The following is a 27,573-nucleotide window of genomic DNA, read 5'->3' as shown; positions in this document are numbered from 1 at the left end:
GAGGCGAGGCGAGATCACACACGTACAATGCCTGGCTCATGTGCTTAACCTCGTGGTTCAGCGGTTTCTTAAATCGTACCCCGAGTTGCCAGATCTGCTCATCAAAGTACGCCGCCTGTCAGCTCATTTTCGAAAGTCGGCTACAGCTTCCGCCGCCCTTGCTGTGTTGCAGCAGCGTTTGCAGCTTCCAGCACACCGACTGGTGTGTGATGTCCCCACACGTTGGAACCGTACCCTCCACATGTTGCAAAGGATTTGTGAACAGAAGAGAGCAGTTGTGGAGTTGTGCAGTTGTGGAGTACCAGCTGCAACAAGGCCGTTGATATTCAGGTCATACTCCACACATAAGACCTCAGTAGTGGACCTGGATGTCTGACATATGTACCATCCTGACAAACTTTGAGGAGTCCACCAAGATTAGCATCAGCATCCCACTAGTCTGTCATTTGCAACTCTATCTGCAGAGAAATAAAGAGGAGGCATTGCAGCCATAGTATAATGAGATGGATCAAAAAGCAATAGTGGGTGATTACACACAGCCCAGCCTCATCTCATCCCAATGTGCATTGGGGGACAATGAGGGAGAGGAGGAGGAGGAGGAAGAACAGGAGCTGGTATCATGCGCTGTAGACTGTAGTACCTGTACAAGTGTCATACCGTCGGTTCAGCGTGGGTGGCCTGAGGACAGGGGGTAGGAGGAGGAGGACGAGGAGGAGAGCATGGTCAGTCGTCATCTTTGTGAGGACACGGAAGTCTTGCCCGTTACCAGTCTGGCACGCTGACTTTATGTTACGCTGCCTTAACCGTGACCCTCGCGTTGTCAAAATGTTGGGTGACAGTCACTACTGGTTGGTGACACTTTTAGACCCCCACTACAAGGAGAACTTTCACTCTCTTATTCCTGAGGTGGAGAGGTCTACAAAAATGGGGCAGTACCAGAAGGCCCTTGCTGCAGAACTGTTAAAAAAATTCACATCTGAACACGCTAGCGGCAGAGGTCACAGTTCGTTGCCCAACCAAGGCGTACAGGCAAGAGAGACGCAACTCCAATCCAGCAGAGGCAGGGGATCACTGTCAACATTCTGGGACAATTTTCTGAGACTTGCCCAGCTTACAGGCCCTGAGGCACGGGGTACTCTCACAAGGAGTGGAAAGTTTCAAAAGATGGTGAGGGAGTACCTTGCCGACCGTACCAGCATCCTCTGTGATTCCTCTGTGCCTTTTAATTATTGGGTATCCAAGCTGGACACTTGGAATGAAGTCGCTCTGTACGCCTTGGAGGTCCTGGCCTGCCCTGCCACCAGCCTGTTATCGGAGCGTGTTTTTAGTGCCGCTGGGGAAATTATAACTGATAAGCGTACTCGCCTGTCAACTGACAATGCTGACAAGCTGACCCTTATCAAAGTGAACAAGGGCTGGATTGGGCCAGACTTCTCATCACCACCAAATTACAGCAGAGTAACATAAAGTCAAATCCACTGTGTTATTTCGGGAGGTGTATTCCCATGCACCGCTTCACACCTACACATGGGTACACGCTTCCTCATTTTGGCTGTTTTTTGCTCTTCTCCTTATCCTCAGCCTCCACCACCACTATACCACCAGGGTGACCGTGGTCCATGTTGCCAGCATTGCAAGTTCCTCCATCCTAATTTTTGACAGCTTTTGCTTGGAAGGCATAGGTAAAGACTTTGGGAGACCCACTCCCCAATAATTAGAATAATGTTTTTAATATGCTGTACTGCATGGCTCTTGTAAGGGGCATTGCAAGTTCCTCCGTCCTAATTTTTGGCAGCTTTTGCTTGGAAGGCATAGGCAAACACTATAGGAGACCCACTCCCCAATAATGGGAATAATGTTTTTAATATGTTGTACTGCATGGCTCTTGTAAGGGGCATTGCAAGTTCCTCCGTCCTAATTTTTGGCAGCTTTTGCTTGGAAGGCATAGGCAAAGACTATGGGAGACCCAATCCCCAATAATGGGAATAAAGTTTTTAATATGCTGTACTGCATGGCTCTTGTTAGGGGCATTGCAAGTTCCTCCGTCCTAATTTTTGGCAGCTTTTGCTTGGAAGGCATAGGCAAAGACTATGGGAGACCCACTCCTCAATAATGGGAATAATGTTTTTAATATGCTGTACTGCATGGCTCTTGTAAAGGGCAGTGCAAGTTCCTCCGTCCTAATTTTTGGAAGCTTTTGCTTGGAAGGTATAGGCAAAGACTATGGGAGACCCACTCCCCAATAATGGAAATAATGTTTTTAATATGCTGTACTGCATGGCTCTTGTAAGGGGCATTGCAAGTTCCTCTGTCCTAATTTTTGGCAGCTTTTGCTTGGAAGGCATAGGCAAAGACTATGGGAGACCCACTCCCCAATAATGAGAATAATGTTTTTAATATGCTGTACTGCATGGCATTTGTAAGGGGCATTGCAAGTTCCTCCGTCCTAATTTATGGCAGCTTTGTTTGGAAGGCATAGGTAAAGACTATGGGAGACACACTCCCCAACAATGGGAATAATGTTTTTAATATGCTGTCCTGCATGGCTCTTGTAAGGGGCATTAAAATCGTCTTGTTAAGCTACTGTGACCTCCACGTCTCTTCCAAGGGTCATTGATATTGTCTTTTTATTCCACTGGGACCTCCACGTCTCTTCCAAGGGGCATTGATATTGTCTTTTTATTCCACTGTGACCTCCACATCTCTTCCAAGGGGCATTAAAACCGTCTTGTTAAGCTACTGTGACCTCCACGTTTCTACCAAGGGGCATTAAAACCGTCTTGTTAAGCTACTGTGACCTCCACTTTTCTTCCAAAGCCATAAGGTTGCAGAAGGATTCCGTCTGCACCAGCCTAAAAGGCAGCATTTCCAACGCAAGCAGTCGTGAAATGTGCGAATTTAGGACTGTGGCCTGTGGGGCGTTGGCTGCGAATTTACGCTTTCTTTCAAAGGTCTGGGTTATGGACAATTGAACTCTGCGCTGGGACGTGGACGTTGATTTTTTTTCTTGAGAGGAGGGGGCATCTGTTATGATCTGCTACCAGAGCTAAGGAAAGAGAGGAGATCTGTCCCTACGATAGAACTCAGCTTAATCCCTACGATGTAACAGGGGACCTGATCCTGCGATCAGACCTGCTAAAGTCCTAAGCTAGTCTGTACGGAGACCTATAGATGTGGGGAAGGAATCCCTACAAGTACTAAGGACTGGGAGGAAAATGGGACACCTCCTAACAGAAATAGTAGCAGACAGACGAACAAACAAAATATATAGAACATAGAGGTCCGTAGACCAAGCAAACTAACAGAGTTAGATACAGAGCACAGGCTAGCTAGAAAGTAGTTAAACAATGAAGTCCAGCAAAGCCAGTAGGGCGGAGCAGGATTAAATAGGCCAACAAGGTCATGTGACCAGCAAAGGAAAAAACCTAAGAACAAGGTTCTAACAGTACCCCCCCTTCTAAGAGGATCCTCCGGATCCCCTAGGACCAGGCTTATCAGGAAATCTCCTGTGAAACGCTCTGATAAGTCTGGACGCGGAAACATCATCCGACCTCACCCAAGAGTTATCCTCGGGTCCGAAACCTTTCCAGGCCACAAGATACTGCAAACTACCTCTATACCGTCTAGAGTTAAGGATGCGAGAAATTTCATATTGCCCGTCCTCCACCACCGGAGGAACAGAGGCAGAGGCGTCACAATCCGATACAACAGCTTTTTTCAACAGAGAGACATGAAATACCGGATTAATTCTCCAGGAGGTAGGAACCTCCAACCTAACAGCAGATTGGTTGACAACCTGAAGCACCTTAAAGGGCCCTACAAACTTGGGACCCAATTTCTTAGAAGGAATCCTCAACCGCAGATTCCTAGAGGACAACCAAACCATGTCACCAACAGCGAACAAAACCTCCTGTCGTTTCCTATCAAAGTAGTCTTTAGATTTTCTGTTGGCCTCCTGAAGATTACCACGCACATCCGTCCAAACTCTCTCCAAATCACCGGAAAAATTCTCCTCCTCAGGCACGGCAGATCCCAACTTGGAGAACGACCCAAACGACGGATGTCTCCCAGAACAACAAAAAAAAGGCGAACAACCAGCAGAAGAAGATGTTTGATTGTTCAGAGCAAATTCAGCAAGTGGCAGAAACTCAGACCACCCCTCTTTATTGTCTGCCACAAAACAACGCAAGAACTGCTCAACATCCTGGTTTTTCCTTTCTGTCTGGCCATTAGATTCAGGATGACATCCTGACGAGAACGACAAATGAGCTCCCAACCTGTCACAAAAGGCACGCCAAAAACGAGCCACGAACTGAGGACCTCTATCAGAAACAATGTCAGTAGGAACGCCATGAAGTCTGACAATTTCCTTGACAAAGGCCTTAGCGAGAGTTTTAGCGCAGGGCAGTTTGACGAAGGGAACCAAGTGACACATCTTGCTAAAACGGTCCACGACCACCCAGATGACAGTAAAACCCTCAGAGGGGGGAAGGTCAGTTATAAAGTCCATAGCCAAATGTGTCCAAGGAGCACTGGGAACCTCCAAAGGACAAAGCAACCCCGCAGCAGGAGTATGTGAGGACTTAGATCTAGCACATATAGTACATTGGCGCACCCACTTAATGACTTCCTTCTGCCATCCAGGCCACCAAAAACTGCGACCCACCAGTCTCTTGGTCTCAGAGATTCCGGGATGACCTGCCAACCGAGATTCGTGACACTCAACAAACAAATCTCTCCAAAAGGTCCCAGGCACAAACAACCTCCCATGAGGAGTGTTAGATGGGGCATTCTCCTGTGCTTTAAGAATCTCATCTTCCAAAACGGAGTCCAAAGCAGCTATCACAACACCTTCTTGTAAAATGTTCTCCTCTTTCTCAGCACCGACTATGGGAGAAAAACTGCGAGACAAGGCATCCGCCTTAACATTCTTAGTACCAGGGATGTAAGTAACGGAGAAATTAAACCGCGAGAAAAACAGTGCCCACCTAGCCTGACGGGCATTCAGGCGCTTGGCAGCATCAAGATATATCAGATTTTTATGATCCGTAAGAACCTGAACGGGAAATTCCGCACCTTCCAAGAAGTGGCGCCAGTGTTCAAATGCGAGTTTAATAGCCAATAATTCCCGATTACCAATATCGTAATTCAGTTCAGTCTCCGAAAATTTTTTTGAAAAAAAAGCACAGGGATGTAATCCATCCCCGTTATCCTGAGACAATACTGCGCCAACCCCCACAGAGGAAGCATCAACCTCAACCAAAAACGGCCTAGTCACATCAGGCTGCATAAGGATGGGAGCAGAGGTGAACCTCTCCTTGAGATACACAAAAGCTTCAATGGCCTCAGAAGACCACTGAACCGCATCAGCACCTTTCCTGGTGAGATCGGTCAGAGGTTTGACAATACTAGAAAAAATTTTTATGAATTTTCTGTAATAATTGGCGAAACCCAAAAACCTCTGTATCGATTTCAAACCAATAGGCCTAGGCCATTCCTGTACAGCTTGAACTTTAACCGGGTCCATCTCAAAACCTTCGCTGGAGATAATGTAGCCCAAAAAACTAATTCTCTGTACAGCGAACTCACATTTCTCCAGCTTAGCAAAAAGCGAATTGTCCATTAATAACTGTAATACCTCACGTACGCTCCGCCAATGAGACTCCAGATCCGGCGAATAAATCAAAATGTCATCCAAATACACAACCACATTTTTGCCGATCAAAGGTCTAAGGATGTCATTAATAAGATTCTGAAAAAATGCAGGAGCATTAGTAAGACCAAAAGGCATAACCAGATTCTCAAAATGACCCACAGGAGTGTTAAAAGCAGTCTTCCATTCGTCACCCTCCTTCATGCGCAACAGATTGTATGCCCCCTTAAGGTCGATTTTAGAGAACCACTTGGCCCCCATTAACTGGTTAAACAAATCAGGAATCAATGGCAGTGGGTAAGGATTGCGTACAGTAATTTTGTTAATCTCACGAAAATCCAGACAAGGACGTAAACCGCCGTCCTTTTTTTTTACAAAAAAAAATCCAACCGCCACAGGAGACTTAGAGGGCCTAATGTGACCGGCGGCCAAACTTGTCTGTATGTATTCCTCCAAAGCCTTTCTCTCAGGAATAGTAAGGTTAAATAAACGACTTTTAGGAAGAGTCGCTCCAGGGACAAATTCAATAGAACAATCATAGTCTCTATGGGGAGGCAAAACCTGCGATTCCTTCTCAGAAAAAACTCTCCAAAAATCCTGAATAGGAACAGGCAATTCTCCCCTATCCAAAGCTGCAATACGCCCGTTACAACATTTGTCATAACATTTATGGCTCCAGGATTTAATTTCACTGGTAGACCAATCCAGTACAGGATTGTGAAATTTTAACCAGGGCAATCCCAATATTACTGGAGAAGGCAAGTTATTCAACACTACCAAATCCAATTTCTCATGGTGAACACCATTAATAGTGAGAGGAAATTCACAGACCTTGAGAGTAACATTCTTCAAAGGGGAACCATCCACAGAAACCACAGCAATGGGGGATGATAAAGGTTCGGGTTTTAAATTGAGTCTTTCCAAGAATCCTCCATCAACAACATTCAGAGTAGACTCACAATCAACAAACACCCGAAATTCCATTAATTTTTCCCGAGCAATCGTGGAAGCAGCTAAAAATACACCCTTGGAATTTAAACAGGCAATACGGGCATGACTCACCATTTTTTTTTCTTTCTTGATACAAAGTTCACAGTCTTTAATTAAATGACCAGATTTTCCGCAATAGAAACATAAGCCTTCAGAAAATCTGCGATCTTTTTCTTGAGAGCGAGGTGCCATCGCTCCAATCTCCATCGATTCACCACTGTTAGTACACACATTCTCATAACCAGAAACTGACATAGCAGAGGATTTGCTCTCATTAACCCTTGCACGCAGTCTCCTATCCACCCGTATAGCTAATTGCATAGCCTGTTGCAAATCTTCAGGTGTAGGATAAGCAATTAGCAGGTCTTTAACCCTTTCACTGAGCCCAGCAAGAAATAGACTTTTCAGAGCAGAATCGTTCCACCCTGTTTGAGTAGACCATCGACGGAAATGAGTACAATATTTTTCCACATTACCTGATCCCTGTCTCAAACGTCTTAACTCAGTCTCAGCTGATGAGACGCAGTCAGGATCATCATATAATAGTCCCAAAGCAGAAAAAAAACTATCCACTGAACTGAAGCATGTATCACTAGGTTGCAAAGAAAAGGCCCACTCCTGAGGCTCTTTGCGCAAAAGTGACATTATAAACCCTATGCGCTGGGAATCATCCCCAGAGGACTTGGGTCTCAAACAAAAATACAATAAGCAAGCATTTTTAAATGAAAAAAATTCCCGGTGTTCACCAAAAAATAAATCCGGCAAACGTACCTTAGGCTCCAAGAAATGTGCTCCAGGACAGTTACTCACGTGTTGACGGAGCTCAGTCACCTCCAAAGAGAGTCCCTGCAGGTGTTTAGCCAAATCCAGAACCGACACCATGATGGAACAGAAAAAATCTTTCCTTAGAGCATTTGCTGGGCTGGACTTACTGTTATGATCTGCTACCAGAGCTAAGGAAAGAGAGGAGATCTGTCCCTACGATAGAACTCAGCTTAATCCCTACGATGTAACAGGGGACCTGATCCTGCGATCAGACCTGCTAAAGTCCTAAGCTAGTCTGTACGGAGACCTATAGATGTGGGGAAGGAATCCCTACAAGTACTAAGGATTGGGAGGAAAATGGGACACCTCCTAACAGAAATAGTAGCAGACAGACGAACAAACAAAATATATAGAACATAGAGGTCCGTAGACCAAGCAAACTAACAGAGTTAGATACAGAGCACAGGCTAGCTAGAAAGTAGTTAAACAATGAAGTCCAGCAAAGCCAGAAGGGCGGAGCAGGATTAAATAGGCCAACAAGGTCATGTGACCAGCAAAGGAAAAAACCTAAGAACAAGGTTCTAACAGCATCTTTGCATGCAGTATGGACAGGGGATTGCCTTGCACGCACAACAGGGGGTTCTCTTACACGCACAAGAGCGGAAGAAGCAGTGGTGACACCCGCTGACACTGGTCGCGGACCCTGGGGTTCGCCCCACAAAGTCGGGTGCTTTGCTGGCATGTGCCTGATCATGCTGGTGGTGGTCAGGCTTGTAGTTTTGTCACCCCTGCTGATGCTGGCCTGGCAGGTGGTACAAATGGCCTTTTTGGGGTTATCAGCAGAGTCTTTAAAAAAATTTCAGCCTTTGGAAGACCTATTGGTTGTTCTGGCAACGTCCCTCGTGTTGGTGTTAGGAGGAACGGTTGCCCGCCTTCTTTCTGCGGCCACCACACTGCTTCTTCCTACCTGTTGGGGTACTCTGCCTCCCTCCCCCTGTGTGCTGCTGGCCTTGCTCTGCATGTCCTCCTGCCACGTTGGGTCAGTTACTAAATCATCCACCACCTCCTCCTCTTCCACTTCCACACCACGGTCCTCCTCCTCACTTCGTGGCAATTGTGACTCGTCATTGTCCACCTCTTGTGACAAATTACCAGCGTCGCCTTCCTGTGGCGGTAGCTGTTCAAATATTTGGCCATCGCTACATGGGATCTCCTCTTCCACCACTTCAAGTGGAGTAGGCGAGGGGCCCAAATATTGAAATGGACCAGTGAACAGCTCTTCAGAGTGTCCAACTGTGGGATCAGTTGCTGTCTGACGACACTCGGCATGGTGGGAGGAAGGTGCATCAGGGTGAGGAGGAGTATGCGGTCGAGACTCACGGCTACTAAGACTTGACCGTGTGGAAGACAGACCGGAGGTGGTGGTGCGCAGGTGACTGGAAGTATTATCTGATATCCAATTAATAACCTGTTCACACTGATCAGTTCACAATAGTGGTGTTGTTCTGTGCTTCCCTAGTAATTCGGTCAAGAACTGGGAGCGAGAAGATGTGGCTGTTGGTTGTGGCACATTTTCACCTTGGCCACGGCCCCATCCTCTGCACGTACCATCACCAGAACGTCCAGTTCTACGTCCCTTGCCAATTGTAAATGAAGTAAAATAGCTTACACTCACACTATCGATGGCAAAAGGGTAATAAAAAGGAGATTAGAACCGTGCAAGAGTAGAAGCACAGTTCTAGTTCTCTGGCCTACACCAGAATCTTTTAACGAGATATATTTGTGTCTGAACAGTCAGCGAGACACTCAAACTGTTTTTTTTTATGGAAAAAAGGCAAAAAAGTGGATAATACACAGATTTGAACCGTGGAACTGCAAAACCACAGTTCTAGTTATCTGGCCGAAACCAGACTCTTTTAAACAGATATATTTGTGTCTGAACACTCACAGACACACTCAATTTTTTTATTTTTTTTTTTGGGGGGGGGAATACCAAAAGGTTAATAAGACGGGTATTTGTACAGTCTGACTGAGGAAAAAAAAAAAGAGGATTTAGATGAAAAAAAAAGGATTTTTCCTGGCCCCTGAGACCTGAGGCTAAGTCTAGCAATTTGAGCAGCAGCAGCACACAGGACTGTAATGCAGTGTTTGTTGGTATAACCACTGCGTCTCCTATACAGCCTGCCTTCCTGCCTGCCTTTTATCTGGGATGGATATTAGTCCTCAGAAGGACTGTTTGATTTTGCAGGCTTTAGAGACTCTACACTACCTATTTCGCAGTATAAATCTCTCCCTATCTCAGCAGTACTCTCCCTACACTGTCTGATCCAGAGCGACTGTGTCCAAGATGGCGGCGCCCGGTTTTAAATACTCGAGGTGACGCTGTGCGGCCAGCCAATCACTGTAATGGCCACAACCAACATGGCTGCGGCAATACAGTGACTGGCTGGCAATCCCTGCATGTTCATTGGCTCCGTAAAGAGCGCCAAACATGCAGGGCAGAGACCCGAGCTCCCTCCCGAGTAACCCGAAAATGCTCGGTGCTCGCCGAACATCCCGAGTAGTGAGATGCTCGGGTGAGTACCGAGCAGTGTCGAGCATGCTCGCTCAACAGTATTAGCCAGCAAACTTGCCTGACCTTAACCCCATAGAGAATCTATGGAGTATTGTCAAGAGGAAGATGAGAGACACCAGACCCTACAATGCATACGCGCTGAAGGCTGCTATCAAAGCAACCAGGGCATCCACACACCTCAGCAGTGCCACAGGCTGATCACCTCCATGCCACTCCGCATTGATGCAGTAATTGATGCAAAAGGAGCCCTGACGAAGTATTGAGTGCATTTACTGAACATACATTTCAGTAGGCCAACATTTCGGATTGTAAAATCATTTTTCAAGCTGTTGTTATAAAGTATTCTAATTTACTGAGATAATGACCTTTGTGTTTTCATTGGCAGTAAGCTATAATCATCAACATTAACAGAAATAAACACTTGAAAGATATCACTCTGTAATGACTTTATATAATGTATGAGTTTCACTTTTTGTATTGAAGAACTGAAATAAATTAACTTTTTGATGATATTCTAATTTAGTGAGATGCAATTGTAGATCTCCCTGAGAATCTGCCTCCAGCTCGTCTGCATTGTTGAGTCTGGTGTCTGTTATCTTCCTCTTGACAATATCCCATAGATTCTACCAGGGGTTAAGGTCAGGCGAGTTTGCTGGCCAATCAAGCACAGTGATACTGTTGTTTTTAAACCAGGTATTGGTACTTTTGGCAGTGTGGACAGGTGCCAGGTCCTGCTGGAGAATGAAATTTCCATCTCTAAAAAGCTTGTCGGCAGAGGGAAGCATGAAGTGCTCTAAAATTTCCTGGTAGACGGCTGCGCTGACTTTGGTCTTGATAAAACACAGTGGACCTACACCAGCACATGACATGGCTCCCCAAACTATCACTGATTGTGGAAACTTCACGCTAAGCCTCAAGCAGATTTGATAGTGTGCCTCTACACTCTTTCGCCAGACTCTTCCACCTTGATTTCCAAATGAAATGTAAAATTTACTTTCATCTGAAAACAACACCTTGGACCACTGAGCATCAATCCAGGTCTTTTTCTCCTTTGTTTTTGGTTATTTATTTTACCTTATACACAAGTCTTTACCCTGGAAAGGATGTTCCTTAACATATTTCACAGGAAAACAGTTTCAGTTTCGTTTTTGAACGTTTTATTGTGAGCCTATAAAAGTGGCTTAATACCTCTGACAACGTTGTTGACAGCTGTGACCTGGGGGTCAGAAATGTTTCCTGGGGCGATCCCCATGCTGTCCCCATGTAATTTGAGCTCTGTCACTATCGTTTTGGGCACTTTTTAGGCTTTCTACAGACTGCCTGGGGTGCCGCCACAAAAATGCTCAGGTCTCCCATAGACTAACATTGGGCTTGTTGCTCGGGTCGAGCACCCGAGTATCACGGTAAGCTCGGCCCGAGCTTCGAGCACCGGAGCATTTTAGTGCTCGCTCAACACTACTGGCTAATCAAGCACAGTGATACTGTTGTTTTTAAACCAGGTATTGGTACTTTTGGCAGTGTGGACATGTGCCAAGTCCTGCTGGAGAATGACATTTCCATCTCCAAAAATATTGTCAGTAGAGGGAAGCATGAAGTGCTCTAAAATTTCCTGGTGGACGGCTGTGCTGACTTTGGTCTTGATAAAACACAGTAGACCAACACCAGCAGATGACATGGCTTCCCAAGCCATCACTGATTGTGGAAACTTCACAATAGTCCCCAAGCAGATTGGCTTGTGTGCCTTCTTCACTCTTCCTCCAGACTCTGGTACCTTGATTTCCAAATGAAATGCAAAATTTACTTTCATCTGAAAACAACACCATGGACCACTGAGCATCAGTCCAGGTCTTTTTCTCCTTGGCCCAAGTAAGACACTTCTGGCATTGTGTATTGGTCATGAGTGGCTTGACACAAGGAATGCGACACTTCTAGCCCATGTCCTGCATATGTCTGTGTGTGGTTGCTCTTGAAGCAATGACTCCAGCAGCAGTTCACTCCTTGTGAATCTCCCCCAAATTTTTGAATGGCCTTTTCTTAACAATCCTTTCAAGGCTGCAGTTATCCCGGTTTCTTGTGCAACTTTTTCGACCACACTTTTTCCTTCCACTCAACTTTCCATTAATATGCTTGGATACAGCACTCTGTGAGCAACCAGCTTCTTTAGCAGTGACCTTTTGTGGCTTACCCTTCTTGTGGAGTGTGTCAATGACTGCCTTCTGGACATCTTTCAAGTCAGCAGTCTTCCCCATGATTGTGGAGCCTACTGAAACAGACTAAGGGAACTTTTTAAATGCGTTGGCAGCCTTTGCAGGTGTTTTTTGTTAATTATTCTAATTTACTGAGATAATGACTTTTGTGTTTTCATTGGCTATAAGCCATAATCATCAACATTAACAGAAATAAACACTTGAAATAGATCACTCTGTTTGCAATGACTCTATATAATATACAAGTTTCACTTTTTGTATTGAAGAACTGAAATAAATTAACTTTTTGATTATATTCTAATTTAGTAAGATGCACTTGTATGTTCAGCCCATAGATCTTAATAGCTGGTTTACATAATAAGAAAAATGTTGATTTCTCTAGAATAATCATCGGATCACACATATCAAGGTATTATTTTATTCAACTTTCTATGACCTGCATACCAATATAGATGGTTTAGGAGGGTTGATTCTACTGACAGATGCACTTTAACCCCTTTATCCCCGAGGGTGGTTTGCACATTAATGCCCAGGCCAAATTTTCAATTCTGACCACTGTCACTTTTTGAAGTTAGAACTCTGGAACGCTTCAACGGATTCCCGATTCTGAGTTTGTTTTTTCGTGACATATTGTACTTCATGATAGTGGTAAAATTTCTTTGATATCATTTGCGTCTATTTGTGAAAAAAAATGAAATTTTGGCGAAAATTTTGAAAATTTCACAATTTTCAAACTTTGAATATTCATTCCCTTAAACCAGAGAGATATGTCACACAAAATAGTTAATAAATAAGATTTTCCACATGTCTACTTTACAGAAGCACAATTTTGGAACCAACATTTTTTTTTTTTTGTTAGGGAGCAATAAAAGTTAAAAATTGACCAGCCATTTCTCATTTTTACAACAAAATTTACAAAACCAGTTTTTTAGGGACCACATCACATTTGAGGTGCCTTTGAGGGGTCTATATGACAGAAAATACCCAAAAGTGACACCATTCTAAAAACTGCACCCCTCAAGATACTCAAAACCACATTCAAGAAGTTTATTAACCTTTCACGTGCTTCACAGCAATTAATTGAACGTGAAAGGAAAAAATTAACATTAAACTTTTTTTTCACTAAAATTTTACTTTAGACCGCAATTTTTTTTATTTTCACAAGGGTACCAGGAAAAATTGGACCCCAAAAGTTGTGCAATTTCTCCTGAGTACGCTGATACCTCACATGTGGGGAAAAGCCATTGTTTGGGCGCACAGCAGGGCTCGGAAGGGAAGGAGCACCATTTGATGTTTTCAATGCAAAACTCGCTGGAATTGACAGCAGACCCCATGTCGCGTCTGGAGAGCCCCTGATGTGCCTAAACAGTGGAAACCTCCCACAAGTGACCCCATTTAGAAACTAGACCCCTTAAGGAATTTATTTAGATGTGTGGTGAGCACTTTGAACCCCCAAGTGTTTCGCAAAAGTTTATGACGTAGAGCCGTGAAAAAAAAAACATTTTTTTCCACAAAAGTTATCTTTTAGCCGCAATATTTTTATTTTCACGAGGGTACCAGGAGAAATTGGACCCCAAAAGTTGTTGTACAATTTCTCCTGAGTATGTTGATACCTCATATGTTGGGGAAAGTCATTGTTTGGGCTCACTTGATATAAGAAAAAACGCTGCACAGCTGTTTTTAGTGGTGCTCGAGTAGGGGCCGAACCCTTACAATATAGAGGAATAACCTCGGCACTCAAAAGCGGATAATATGAAAATTAGATTTTTATTGCATCCCTAATGTTAGGGGCTCTTTTGAAGCAAAGCATAAAGGGTTGTTGGAACGACGTTATGGTGGGGTAGGCTTTCTGTAACAAGTTCCAATGCCTCCAGATTGTTTTGTGCAGGATATAGGCATAGGGGTGCGCTCACACGTGCAGATATTGGGAGTAGCAAACCAGGATACAAACAACGTTTCCTTCAGAACCTCAAAACAGGCACTTTCCCTTGTCTCCAATGCTGTCAATGCAATAATATTCTGAAGGGTAGCTCTGTTCATCATCCCCAGACTGGCAAAAGGTACATCATCAAGGACTATTTCACATGCAATAGCTCCTTTGTCATCTATCTCATCAAATGTCCCTGTGGCCTGATTTATATTGGTGAAACTACACAATCAGTGAAGAACAGAATATCCAAGCATAAATCTACCATCAGATGTAAGAATATGTTATTGCCCATTCCTCATCACTTTATTACCACAGGTCACAATATATCCCAACTCAAATTTCAAGTCCTGGAACAAGTTTCACCACCACGTAGGGGTGGTGAAAGCATTCGACTCCTTAAACAAAGAGAAGCATTTTGGATCCACGAGTTGGAATCCTTGACACCTAAGGGACTCAACAGGGAGTATGATCTATTAGCCTTTTTATAAGGACTCCCTCATCATATATTCTTGAGCTCCACATTAGCTCTCCAAATACCAATTGAGATGATCTAGGTCCCACACACAACCTACTTTGGGCTTTTGTATGTTCTTTTACATGCATTTCAGGTCCTTTTTACAGGGACCACATTTACGGGGTGAGAATCCTGAGATAATCAAGGTCCCTCAGCGATTACGTATGAACTTGCTCATGCTATACAGATTGTTGGTGACCCCCTTTATTTGTTATTCGTATATCTGTCATGTGGATGAATAACTGTACCATATTCAATATGTACCATATTAATGAAAGTCATCCTGTATACTTTGTATTATTCATTGTTTCCTTCTTTTACAGAGATCCCTACCCTCTGATCCCGTCCTCTCTCCTAACAGTCTACACTACCTTCAGTATATTGGCTGCAGCGCATATATACCCTTGCAACACGCAAACAAGGTCTCGTTAGACAGGTACGCCCACTTCCTCTTGCGTGGAACGCAAGCTCCAGCGCCCTGGACCGCACGCATCATAAGGAACGTCACATCCGGTGACGTCATCAAGGCACTTCCACCTTGCACGTTAGCACGCTCTGCAGTCCCTAGCCTGATTGGCCATTCACCCCATATTCCACATATATATAGAGGGGCCCTCTCTGCAGTATGGCAACGCAAGAAACAAGCGGTGGACACCGCGTTTGTCACCAGGCTCCCCATACGCAGCAACTAAGGTATAGTGCATCTCAAGATCTTCCGGCATCTGCATAAGAGTTTTTCCCTCCTCACCCGCAGTAATTTGATTTTCATATACCTTTCAGGCAGCCTTTGAGACATTCAGTCCCGGCATCCATGCCTTGTACCCCTATATTGGCAGTCTGGTATGTTACTTAATGGTTATTACCCCGCTATGCTTCAGCCCTCCGCTACACTAGGCAGAATCCTATACCTCCTTCCCACAATTCTACCTACCCATCCAGTATCCCTTCCTACCTCATGGATAAAAAAATTTATGAATGTATTTTCATACGACTGATTGTTTATTCATATATTTACTTTTTGTTCTGTATCATTTGTATTTTGGCAGTTATACTGATGAAGGTCTATTGTGACCGAAACGTTTCTCCTATTGTTTCGGCTCACGGCAGGCCTCGGAAGGGAAGGAGTGACCCATTGGAATGCAGACTTTGATGGAATAGGCTGCGGGCGTCATGTCACGTTTTTATAGCCCCTGATGTGCCTAAACAATGGAAATGCCCAACAAGTGCCCCCTTTTTGGAAACTAGACCCCAATGAATTTATCTAGATGTGTGGTGAGCGCTTTGAACCCCCAGGTGCTTCACAGAAAATTATAACGTTGACTTGTGAAAATAAAAAAAAACATTTTTTCCACAAAAATGTTAAAAAAATATATTTTCACAAGGGTAACAGGAAAAAGTGGACCTCAAAATCTGTTGTCCAATTTCTCCTGAGTATGCTGATACCCCATGTGTTGGAGAAAACTACTGTTTGGGTGCATGTCAGTGCTCGGCAGGGAAGGAGTGACGCTTTGGAATGCAAACTTTGATGGAATTGTCTGTGGGCGTCATGTCACGTTCTCAGAGCCCCTGATGTGCCTAAACAGTGGAAATGCTCAACAAGTGCCCCCTTTTTGAACTGATACCTGATTTTTGAATTCTATAATGTAGTGTCATACGTCAGTTGTGTAGGACAACCTGACGAACACTACACAACTGATGTATGGCAACCTGACGAACACTACGTCCGTTGTGTAGTGTTTGTCAAGTTGTCATATGTCAGAAATTAATTTAGTAGTCCATGGAAGTATGGTACCTTTTGAAGCAATCCTTCATGCACAGGCCAGGTTTGTCGGGGCAGGTGTCACATTGATAAATGGTGTCCTTGCATATTCCCCTTTTATAACAGACTCGGCAGTTCTTTTGTAACTTACCTTTTCTCCGCTGTGAGGGTTCTGCCCCGGGAAATGCTGGCCTGGTACAATTCGAGGTCCTTCAGTTCCGGAAGTACTGGGGCCCGCTCCGTCACCACTTCCAAATATCAGGGCCTTGATCACTACCTCCTGGAACTGAATTATGGCGTAGAATTCTGGCCTGCACATTGTGACAGAAGGAAAGCGTTGTGCATTGCCATCTGTACGATGTGCACAGCCAGCTTCTTGTACCACACCCTGGCCTTTCTCAAAGCACTGTACGGCTGGAGGACTTGATCAGAGAGATCAACTCCCCCCATGTACCTGTTCTACCTCACTACACAGTCTGGTTTGATGACCTGTGTAGTGGAACTTCGTACAGTGCTGAGGGTGCTGCCATCACCATGTATGGTGGTCAAGAGAAGGACATCCCTCTTGTCCTTGTACTTGACTACCAACAGGTGGTCGCTACATTGGGCTCTGCTCTCACCCCTTCTGAGCAGCAGCCCAATTAGCATCTTTGGGAGGCCTCTCTGATTTTTGCGGACAGTACCGCAGGCTGCGGTACCTCGCGCAGAGAGGGACTTGAAGAGAGGGACACTAGTATAAAAGTTATCCACGTACAGGTGATAACCTTTATCCAGCAGTGGGTGCACCAAATCCCACACAATTTTCCCACTCACTCCCAGAACAGGGGGGCATTCAGGGGGTTCAATCCGGGAGTCGTTCCTTTCCTAAACTCTAAACTTATGAGTGTACCCTGAAGTACTCTCACAAAGTTTATACAGCTTGATCCCGTACCTGGCCCTCCTACTGGGCAGGTACGACCGGAATCCAAGCTACCCCTTAAAAACGATTAAGGACTCATCCACACAGATGTCCCTTTGGGGCACGTACACTTCAGCAAACTTGTTGTTGAAGTGCTCGATGACCGGACGAACTTTGAAAAGACGATCAAAGTTCGGGTCATCGCGTGCAGGACACCTTGCATTATCGTTGTAATGCAAGAACTTGTAGATGGCCTCAAAAAGTCTCCGGGTTATGACCATTAGTAACACTGGAGTGTTATACAAAACGTCAACACTCCAGTATTGCTGAACTTCTGGCTTCTTCAGGATCCGCATGTGAAGGACCATGCCCCAAAACTTCATCATGTCTGTAGGAGACCAGTTAGAAAATGATGAAGAGGGGTTTTGTTCCAAAAATTGATGAGCGTATAAATTAGTTTGGCCCACCATGAGGTTTACAAAATCCTCAGAGAAAAAGACTTTGAAAAAGTCTATTTCTGTGAGGCCGGTGGTGTCAAACTTGATTCCTGATTCCGCCACAAAATCAGGAATCAGTGGTTCATAATTTTCGGGGGCCGCTGGTTCATCTTCTCTTCTGGGGCGACTGCATGGCGGTCCAGCAGCACCTGAGGAGGAAGAGGAGGACGAGGAAGAAAAGGAGGAAGAGGAGGACGACGAGGAATCAGAAAAATAAAGAATGTGGGATCCTCTCCCTCGCTGTCAGTGGAGGAGGCAAAAAAAGCATATGCCTCCTCCGCTGAATAGCGATGGAAATTTTTTTTTTTATGTATGTGGTGCATGTGTATCAGTACTTTATTTAGAGTGTGTGTGTGTGTGTGTGTGTGTCAGTGTGCTTGGTGTGAACTTTTTTTTCTGAAAAAAAAAGAGAAAAAAGGGAAGTACCCTAGGAGGTGAAAACAGCGAGCACGAGTGCGGATCGGAAAGCTATGTCACCAATCAACTCTCGGCAGCTGCTGGGTGTGCGCACAGATGTTGTGCAAAGGAGGGGGTGTAAAACAGCGAGCACGAGTGCGGATCAGTGATCTGCGGTCACTGATCAGCGATCGGCTGTCACTGATCAGCGATCAGCCGCTGCAGAAAGCACGGTAAAAAAAATGGACAAAAGTCGAGCGATCAAGTACTGATCAAGTAATGATCGACACTTGGTGGGAGAAAGGGGGCTGGGAAGGGGGGAAGGAGGAGAGGGGAGAGATGGGGATTGGGGTGGATGAGGAGGGATCAAAAAATCCTACTTACAGTTGTCGTCTGTAAGATGTTTTCTGTAAGATGTCTTCTGGAGCAGGAGCGGCGATTGTGGTGCCACAGGCTTCTGTGGCACCACAGGGCCCAGCACGGTGCACAATCGGACAATGTGACCGCCCTCTAGAAAAGAAAAAAGGTTGGTTGAAAAAAAATGATAAAGTAGCGAGCACGATTGCTGATCAGTGATTTACGTCACCGATTAACTCTCGGCGGCTGCTGGATGCACGCGAGGAGGTGGTGCAAAGTGAGGAGGGGTGGAGAAAGAATTGACAGAGACAAAAAAAAGTCCTGAGAAGCAGCGAGCGTGGACGTTAATCAGTGACGTAGTCACTGGTCAGCGCTTGACTGCTGCAGGACGCGCAAAAAAATAAAAAACTGGGGGGAGGGGGATTGGGGTGGTAAGGGGGGGTAAAAGGTGGGGGGGTAGAGAGGGGGATTGGGGCGGATGAGGGGAGAACAGAGATGGACTTACCAAAGTCTTCTCTGTTCTTCTTTCAGCAGCAGGATCAGCAATAGGTTCTGGAGGAGACTGTGTAGCAGAAACTGCATAAGCAGGGCACGGAGAAGGAGACCCAGGGCCCAGGAGACCGCAGCAGGATGCCGGAGCAGCAGCAGCAGTGACTGGAGCAGGTGAGAAGAAGGTCTTGTGGAGTCACAGAAGATTCTGTGGCACTACAAGGCCCAGCACAGCGCAGATCAGTGTGACCGCTCTGTAGAAATCCTCACCAACTGTGAGTATCTGCAGGGTGGTCACAGGGGGTGATAGGGTGGTGACAGCCAGGTCACTGGCCGGTCATCACCTGGTCACCTCCCGGTCAGGTACTTTGATTGGTGCAATCAATGTCATCATCAATCAGAGATGGCTGGGGCCTGGGCACGCACCACAGGGGGTCACAGGGAGGTGACTGGCAGATCACAAGTCGGTCACCGCCCTGTGACCTCCTTGTCACCTGTGTTCAGGTACTCTGATTGACGCGATCATTGTCATCATCGATCGCTCCAATCAGAGCTGGCTGGGGGCTCTGCTCACATCCCAGGGGGTCATGGGGCAGTGATAGGCAGGTCACAAGCCTGTCACTGTCCTGTGACTGCCCTGTTACCGTGCGGTAGCACTCTGATCGATGTGATCGGCGATCGCCAGGGCTGGGGCCACTAAGCAACAGCCTAGGATCGGTGCTCTTAGGAGCACAGATCCTAGGCTGAACATCGTTGTTTCCAGCAATCTGATTGCCGGAAACAGTGAGAAGTGCTGTCTACAAGATCTCAACTCAATTGTGAGGTCCAGTGCAGACCATCAATAATGCCAAGTCACATGAGTCCATGAGAATGGAAAGAAACCATGGTAAGGTGTTGTAACAGCGATACGCATTCTTGACAACAGCTTCATCAGGGGAGGCTAGCATACCCAATGAAGCTATTATAACAGAAATATGCGTGGGGTATTGTTACAGGCACGCCGCTAGGTTCAGATAGGGGCGAGACAGGTTACATGAATTCTTTGGAACCGTTACTCAGGGCGACCATAGATCATGTGCTGCAACTTCTCTCAGGCACACAGGGGTATTGACCCTCAGGCACAGACAAGTAGGTTGTTTCACTTGCTGACCAGACACACTTAACAAGAGTCCTCATAAACGGTAGAACAGTAGCATTTAATAAGAACCGCACAGCCAGTGCAAGTTAAGTCTTATGAGCAACAGGCTCCAGTGCAAACAGTACAGTTTCATTAGCAGCACAGCAGTTCACAGTCTTCCCAGTAGTACAGGACAGCAGAGTTCTAATGCAAAGGCACATTAATGAACACAACATTCTTTACAGCACAGTGAGATTGAGAAGAGTGGGAGGGTTTGCTGAGGGAGATGATCTCTGTGACACAATTTCTTCCAGTCCTTATCTTTCTGCCTGACAATACTCTGCATTGCTAGTTCAAGAACTCTACCTGACCCGTGCTTAGCCTCAATTCTGACTTGAATCCTTTTCACTGCAGGGACGCATCTGTGAGATACAGAACACACACCACCTTTCTCTTCGGCTCCAGCCAGACAGTAAACAACTTCCCCACAATCCCCCTGGAGCTCTGCTAAAACACTCCCCTTCTCCTGTGACTGTGTTAACCCCTCTAGTTGCTGGATGCTTCTGGAGCAGAACACTCCCTGTCTCATGTGCTTGTGTTACTTCTACTAGTTGCTGAATGCTTTTAAAGCAACAGCAATACTGCATGTTACACTCTGCAATAGCACTACTTCTGCATGTCACACTCAGCAATAGCACTACTTCTGCAAATCACACTCTGCAACAGCACTACTTCTGCATGTCACACTCTGCAATAGCACTACTTCTGCATTTCACAGTATCTCCTTACACCCTTGTTGTTCTTGACAACACCTTATCATGTTTTTTTTCCCATTTTCAAGGACTCATGCGAATTGGCCTTAGTGATGGTCTGCACAGGACGTCACAATTGATTTGGGATCTTGCGAGCCCTTGGAGCCTCCCTCCTCATTTTCCTTGACATATATGTAGCACCCTGAGGATTCGGCTGCTACAGGGGTATTACACCTCAAGCCAGAGGTGTGGTATTCCACTCCCGGGTAAGGATGGAGTGTGGAACTGAGCTCAGTTAGCTGCATGCACTACACACATCCCATTTCCGAGGAACAGACCGATGGTACTCCCACTAGAGAAATGTGCAGGTACGACAGTGTCTGTTCCTGGCTGGAGTGGGAGGGGGGTGGAACATCCCAGTAGTGTAGGGGCAGATAGGGGGAGCAGCCTGGGTAAAGCTAGGAGCTCATTGGGTGCTGGTCACCTGAGCTCACACATAGAGGGAGTATATAAGGTGGGAACCATCTTAGATCAGGGTCTTTGTAGAGGAAGAGAGCAGAGGAGAAGAGCAGCTCCAAGGCCAAGAGAGAGAGAGAGGAGAAAGAAAGATCCAGAGGGGGAGAAAGAAGGAACTCCAAGAGCCCAAATTAGACCAGAGGGTGAAGAGTTGGCAACAGGGTACCGGATCCCAAGCTGGCAGAGGCTACAGCACACCTTAGCCAGGAACCGGAGGTCGTGGGCAGGATTGATCTGCCACGATCACCCACTAAATCCACCCGGAAGGCAGACCAGGAATAGGGTCAGGGAACCCAGAGACAAGGGTTTACCACCAAGAGGCCCGAGGGAGCCGGACATAGGTGGATCCCTGGTGGGGAAGGCCAGAGAAGAGGACAAGACAGAAAGGGAGCTCAGGACCACGCTCCAGAATCACCTGGGGGTTGGCCGGGTCCAGGACCTGGTGGACGCAGCACGGCTCGGGTGGTCACTCAAGGCCGGAGTGACCAGAACAACTGCAGTAAGTAAACAAACCCTGAACTGCACAGCCCGACTCTGAGTCTCATTTCAATCCTCGCTGCACCATCACAACCCCCATCCTCTGCAACTGACCCCCTGAGGCTATACCCCTCCCGTTGGGGGCTATACTACCTGAGCTGCACATACATCACCAGCCTCAGCGGACCCTGCTGCAGCGGCGGCCGTATTGACCGCAAATCAACGGGTGGCGTAGTCGACATAAAAGAACATCTAGTAACATCTATAAGGACTGCCACACACTGAGTTTGACACCCTGGGCACGGACCGGGTCACAGCCACTCGGAGACTACAACCCCCATCTGATCCGGCTCCGGGTATCCCCAACAGCACTGGCCCAGGGGGCGCGTCATATACAGTACAGACCAAAAGTTTGGACACACCTTCTCATTTAAAGATTCTGTATTTTCATGACTATGAAAATTGTACATTCACACTGAAGGCATCAAAACTATGAATTAACACATGTGGAATTACATACTTTACAAAAAAGTGTGATACAACTGAAAATATGTCTTATATTCTAGGTTCTTCAAAGTAGCCACCTTTTGCTTTGATGACTGCTTTGTACACTCTTGGCATTCTCTTGATGAGCTTGAAGAGGTAGTCACCGGAAATGGTCTTCCAACAATCTTGAAGGAGTTCCCAGAGATGCTTAGCACTTGTTGGCCCTTTTGCTTCACTCTGCAGTCCAGCTCAGCCCAAACCATCTCGATTGGGTTCAGGTCTGGTGACTGTGGAGGCCAGGTCATCTGGCGTAGCACCCATCACTCTCCTTCTTGGTCAAATAGCCCTTACACAGCCTGGAGGTGTGTTTGGTGTAACGGGTCTGGGAGGTGGAACCTCTGAGCAACTATACAAGGGGGCAGTACTTGTAAGGAAGCGGGTGGCTCCCAGGGAAGGCGGGCAGGTAGTCACTGCTAGTGACGGGGACAGTCTCTGGGTAGAAGGGCAGGAGGTCACGGCAAGTGACGGGGACAGTCTCTTGACAGGCGGGTGGTCACGGCAAGTGACGGCAGAGCCTCCAGGTAGGCTAGCAGGCAGGTAGCAGGTGGACGCTCCCAGGTGAGCGGGCAAGAGTCTCTGGACAGGCAGGTGGTCACAGCACGTGACGGCGGAGCCTCCAGGTAGGCTAGCAGGCAGGTAGCAGGTGAGCGCTCCCAGGTGAGTGGGCAAGAGTCTCTGGACAGGCAGGTGGTCACAGCACGTGACGGCGGAGCCTCCAGGTAGGCTAGCAGGCAGGTAGCAGGTGAGCGCTCCCAGGTGAGCGGGCAAGAGTCTCTGGACAGGCAGGTGGTCACAGCACGTGACGGCGGAGCCTCCAGGTAGGCTAGCAGACAGGTAGAAGGTGAGCGCTCCCAGGTGAGCGGGCAGGCTGGTCCATAGACAGACTGACAGGTGTCGGAAGGCAGACCGTCGGACCGCAGGCTTGCAAGCAGGTAAGCGGATATCAGGCAGGTATCAAGCAGGAATCTGGCAGGTGACTGGCAGGTAACAAGCAGGAATCTGGCAGGTGACTGGCAGGTAACAAGCAGGAATCTGGCAGGTGACTGGCAGGTAACTGGTAACGGGACCTGAGGGCTGAAGCAGAGTGAAGGCTTTGCAACAACATTGCTCGGGCACCTCCATTTTGGAGGAGGTGCCTTATATATGGGAGGTCCTCCGGCAATTGGCCGGGGACTCCTTAGGACGGTGTGCGCGGTCCCTTTAAGAGAGGGGGAGCGCGCGCGCGCCCTAAGCATGCTGCCGGGGAAGGAGCGCGTGCCGGAAGCAGCGGGGAGAGAAGCGCTGGAGGAAGCCGCGCCAGGAGCGGGGAGGTGAGAGGGACAGCGTCTCTGCCTAGTACGGGGCAGAGACGCCGATGCTACAGTACCCCATCCTTTAGGCCTCCTCTTTTTTTGGCCAGAAAGACATTTGTCAAGGAGAAGCGGGGCGTTGATGTTCTCCCTGGGTTCCCAAGTTCTCTCCTCAGGACCAAATCCCTTCCAATCTACCAGAAAAAAGGTTTTTCCTCTTACCCTCTTGGAGGCCAAAATACTCTCTACCTCAAATACATCATCAGCGGAAACCAGAGCAGGAGGGGCACCTGGATTATTGGAAAAAGAGTTAAAGACAACGGGTTTGAGGAGAGATACGTGGAAGGAGTTGGGAATCCGTAGGGTGGCTGGGAGTTTTAATTTGTAGGCCACAGGGTTAATTTGCCTGAGGACTTCGAAGGGACCGATGAATCGAGGGTGCAACTTGAAGGAGGGTACTTTGAGCCGCACATGTTTGGACGAGAGCCAAACCTTGTCTCCCGGACGGAATTGAGGCGGATCCAGACGTCTCTTATTAGCATATCTCTTCATCCGCTCAGAGGACAGAAGAAGAGCGGACCTGGTACTCTCCCAAATAGTAGAAAATTCGCTGACAAGAGACTCCGCAGCAGGGTTGTCCACAGAAACGGAGACAGGAAGTGGAATCCGGGGATGTTGGCCACCGACTATAAAGAACGGGGATTTGGAAGAGGATTCGCTCTCATGGTTATTGTAAGAGAACTCGGCCCATGGTAGGAGATCCACCCAGTCCGAATGGTGTGCATTAATGAAGTGCCGGAGGTAACTGGTCAGGATCTGATTGATCCGCTCCACTTGACCATTGGGCTGTGGGTGGTAAGCGGAGGAGAAGTCCAGGGTGATGTCTAGCAGCTTACATGTGGCTCTCCAGAAGCGTGAGGTGAACTGAACCCCACGATCCGACATGATGTGGAGGGGCAGGCCATGGAGATGGAAGATGTGGCGGATAAAGTCTTTAGCCAGCTCGGGTGCAGATGGGAGACCAGGCAGGGGAATGAAGTGGGCCATCTTAGAAAAGCGGTCAGCGACAACCCAAATGACTGTACAACCGGCAGAAATAGGAAGATCGGTGATAAAGTCCATAGCAATGTGCTGCCAAGGAGCAGCAGGTACGGGAAGGGGCAGGAGATGGCCGGCTGGTAGATGTCTGGGAACTTTGTTACGGGCACAGGATGAGCAGGCTGCGACGAAGTCTACCACGTCCTTACGCAGGGTAGGCCACCAGTAATGCCGGGAAATGAGTTGGAAGGTCTTCTTTTGGTCAGCATGGCCAGCTAGTTTAGACGAATGTCCCCAGCGAAGAACCCTCTCCCGATCTGGTACAGCTACAAACGTCTTACCGGGTGGGAGACGAGTCAGATCCAAGGGGGCCACATTCATCACCTTGGAGGAGTCGATGATGTGCGTAGGCTCCTCCTCTTGATCGGAGGACAGGAAGGACCGGGACAAGGCATCAGCTTTGAAGTTCTTGTCCGCCGGACGGAAATGAAGAATGAAGTTGAAGCGGGCAAAAAACAACGACCACCGGGCCTGGCGAGGATTGAGTCTCTGGGCATTTTGGAGATATGCCAGGTTTTTGTGATCCGTGTAGATAATTACCGGGTAGAGAGCCCCTTCAAGCAGATAGCGCCACTCCCCCAGTGCCAATTTGATGGTTAGCAATTCACGGTCTCCTATGGAGTAGTTGCGCTCAGACGAGGAGAAGATTTTGGAGAAGAAGCCGAAGGTTACCATTCTCCCGGTAGAAGATTTTTGGGTGAGTACCGCTCCGGCTCCGGAGGAGGAGGCATCAACCTCCAGGTAGAATTGTTTATTACAGTTCGGACGGTGCAGGACGGGAGCAGAGGCGAAGGCTTTCTTTAAGGAAAGGAAGGCCTCCTCGGCTTCAGGCGACCATGTCCTGGGATTAGCCCCCTTACGGGTAAGTGCAGATAGGGGAGCAGTCCGAGACGAGAAGTGTGGGATGAAAAGACGATAGTAATTAGCGAAGCCCAGGAATCGCTGTATCGCCTTCAAACCTTCAGGACGAGGCCATTTTAGAATGGAAGAGAGCTTCTCGGGATCCATTTGCAGACCTGTCTGGGAGATGACATAGCCCAAGAACGGTAGGGAGGTCTGGTCGAAGAGGCACTTCTCGTATTTGGCATAGAGGTGGTTCTGCCGAAGCCTAAGCAGGACCTGACGAACATCCCTTCGGTGTGTGGGGAGATCCGGAGAGAAGACCAAGATATCGTCCAGGTATACCACTACGCAGGAGTACAGGAGGTCACGGAAGATGTCGTTGACTAGTTCTTGAAAGACAGCGGGAGCATTACAGAGACCGAAGGGCATCACAAGGTACTCATAGTGACCGTCCCGGGTATTGAATGCCGTCTTCCACTCGTCTCCTTGACGGATACGGACCAGGTTATATGCTCCTCGTAGATCCAGCTTGGAGAAGATCCTGGCGCCCTTGAGACGGTCAAACAATTCGGAGATGAGCGGCAGGGGGTATTTGTTTTTTACTGTGATGAGATTGAGTCCTCTGTAGTCAATACAGGGAGTAACGAGCCATCTTTCTTTTTGACAAAGAAGAATCCGGCTCCAGCCGGGGAGGTAGATTTTCGGATAAATCCCCTAGCCAGATTCTCTTCAATGTACTCAGACATGGCCCGGGTCTCGGCTGCAGACAATGGGTAGATACGCCCACGGGGAGGAGTGGTGCCAGGTACCAGGTCGATCGGGCAGTCATATGGCCTATGGGGTGGCAACGTCTCTGCTTCCTTCTTACCGAAGACGTCCGCATAAGGCCAGTAAGGAGCCGGGAGACCTGGTAAATTAGCTGGAGTAGGCGGAGGGCGAGTTGGGCGGACCGGAACCAGGCAGGTCCTATGGCAGTCTGGACCCCATCGGAGTACTTCACCGGATCGCCAGTTCAATACGGGTTCATGTGTCTGGAGCCAAGGTAGACCTAGCAACAGGGAGTGAGAAAGTCCGGACAGCACATGGAATGAGATTTCCTCAGAGTGCTGCATTCCCACCTGCAGGGTTATGGGTTCTGTGACTAGCAGGATGGTCTCCGAGAGAAGTCTTCTATCCACGGAGGCGACTGACAATGGTTCAGCCAGGGACTTGGTGGGAATACGGTATCTCTCTACCAGAGACTGGGAGATGAGGTTTCCAGCAGCTCCAGAATCCAGGTGGGCGAGTTCAAAGTGACGGTTTTCTCCCCAAGCAATAGAGGTAAAGTCAGAGACGGAGAGGGCTTACTTTTGTCTAGGACGACCTCTCCGAGCGGTCCTAGACACTGGCGTTTCCCGGCTTTTCCGGGCAGGAACGGATGAAGTGCTCCATACTGCCACAATAGAAACAGCTTCCCTCAGCTCGGCGAGATTCTTGGTGAGATCTGACCATCTTGGTCTGGTCGATCTGCATAGGTTCAGGCGAGAGCGCCAGCGGAGTGACTGGTTGAGAGGCAGGTCTCAGGGACGTAGGAGCAGAGCAAGAAAAGTCTTTCTCCCAGGCAGTCTTTTTGGCACGTTCTTGGAACCGGATGCCAATCCGGGTAGCTAGTGACACCAGGTCATCCAGAGTGGTAGGAATGTCCTGACCAGCTAACTCGTCCTTAATCCGACCGGAAAGACCCTCCCAGAAGACGGACACCAGAGCCTCATTTTCCCAGGCAAGCTCAGAAGCGAGGGTGCGGAACCGTATGGCATATTGGCCCACGGTGTGACTCCCTTGGCGGAGACGTAGCAGAGAGGAGGCAGAAGAGGTTTTCCGTCCAGGTTCATCGAAGACTTTCCGGAAAGCAGCGAGGAAAGACGG

Source organism: Phyllobates terribilis, unplaced genomic scaffold, assembly GCF_046119375.1.
Source record: "Phyllobates terribilis strain yellow unplaced genomic scaffold, ASM4611937v1 Scaffold_8__6_contigs__length_399053987, whole genome shotgun sequence".
NCBI classification, from domain to species: domain Eukaryota; kingdom Metazoa; phylum Chordata; class Amphibia; order Anura; family Dendrobatidae; genus Phyllobates; species Phyllobates terribilis.
The sequence above is the reverse complement of the archived record's forward strand: the minus strand, read 5'-3'. Positions refer to the sequence as shown.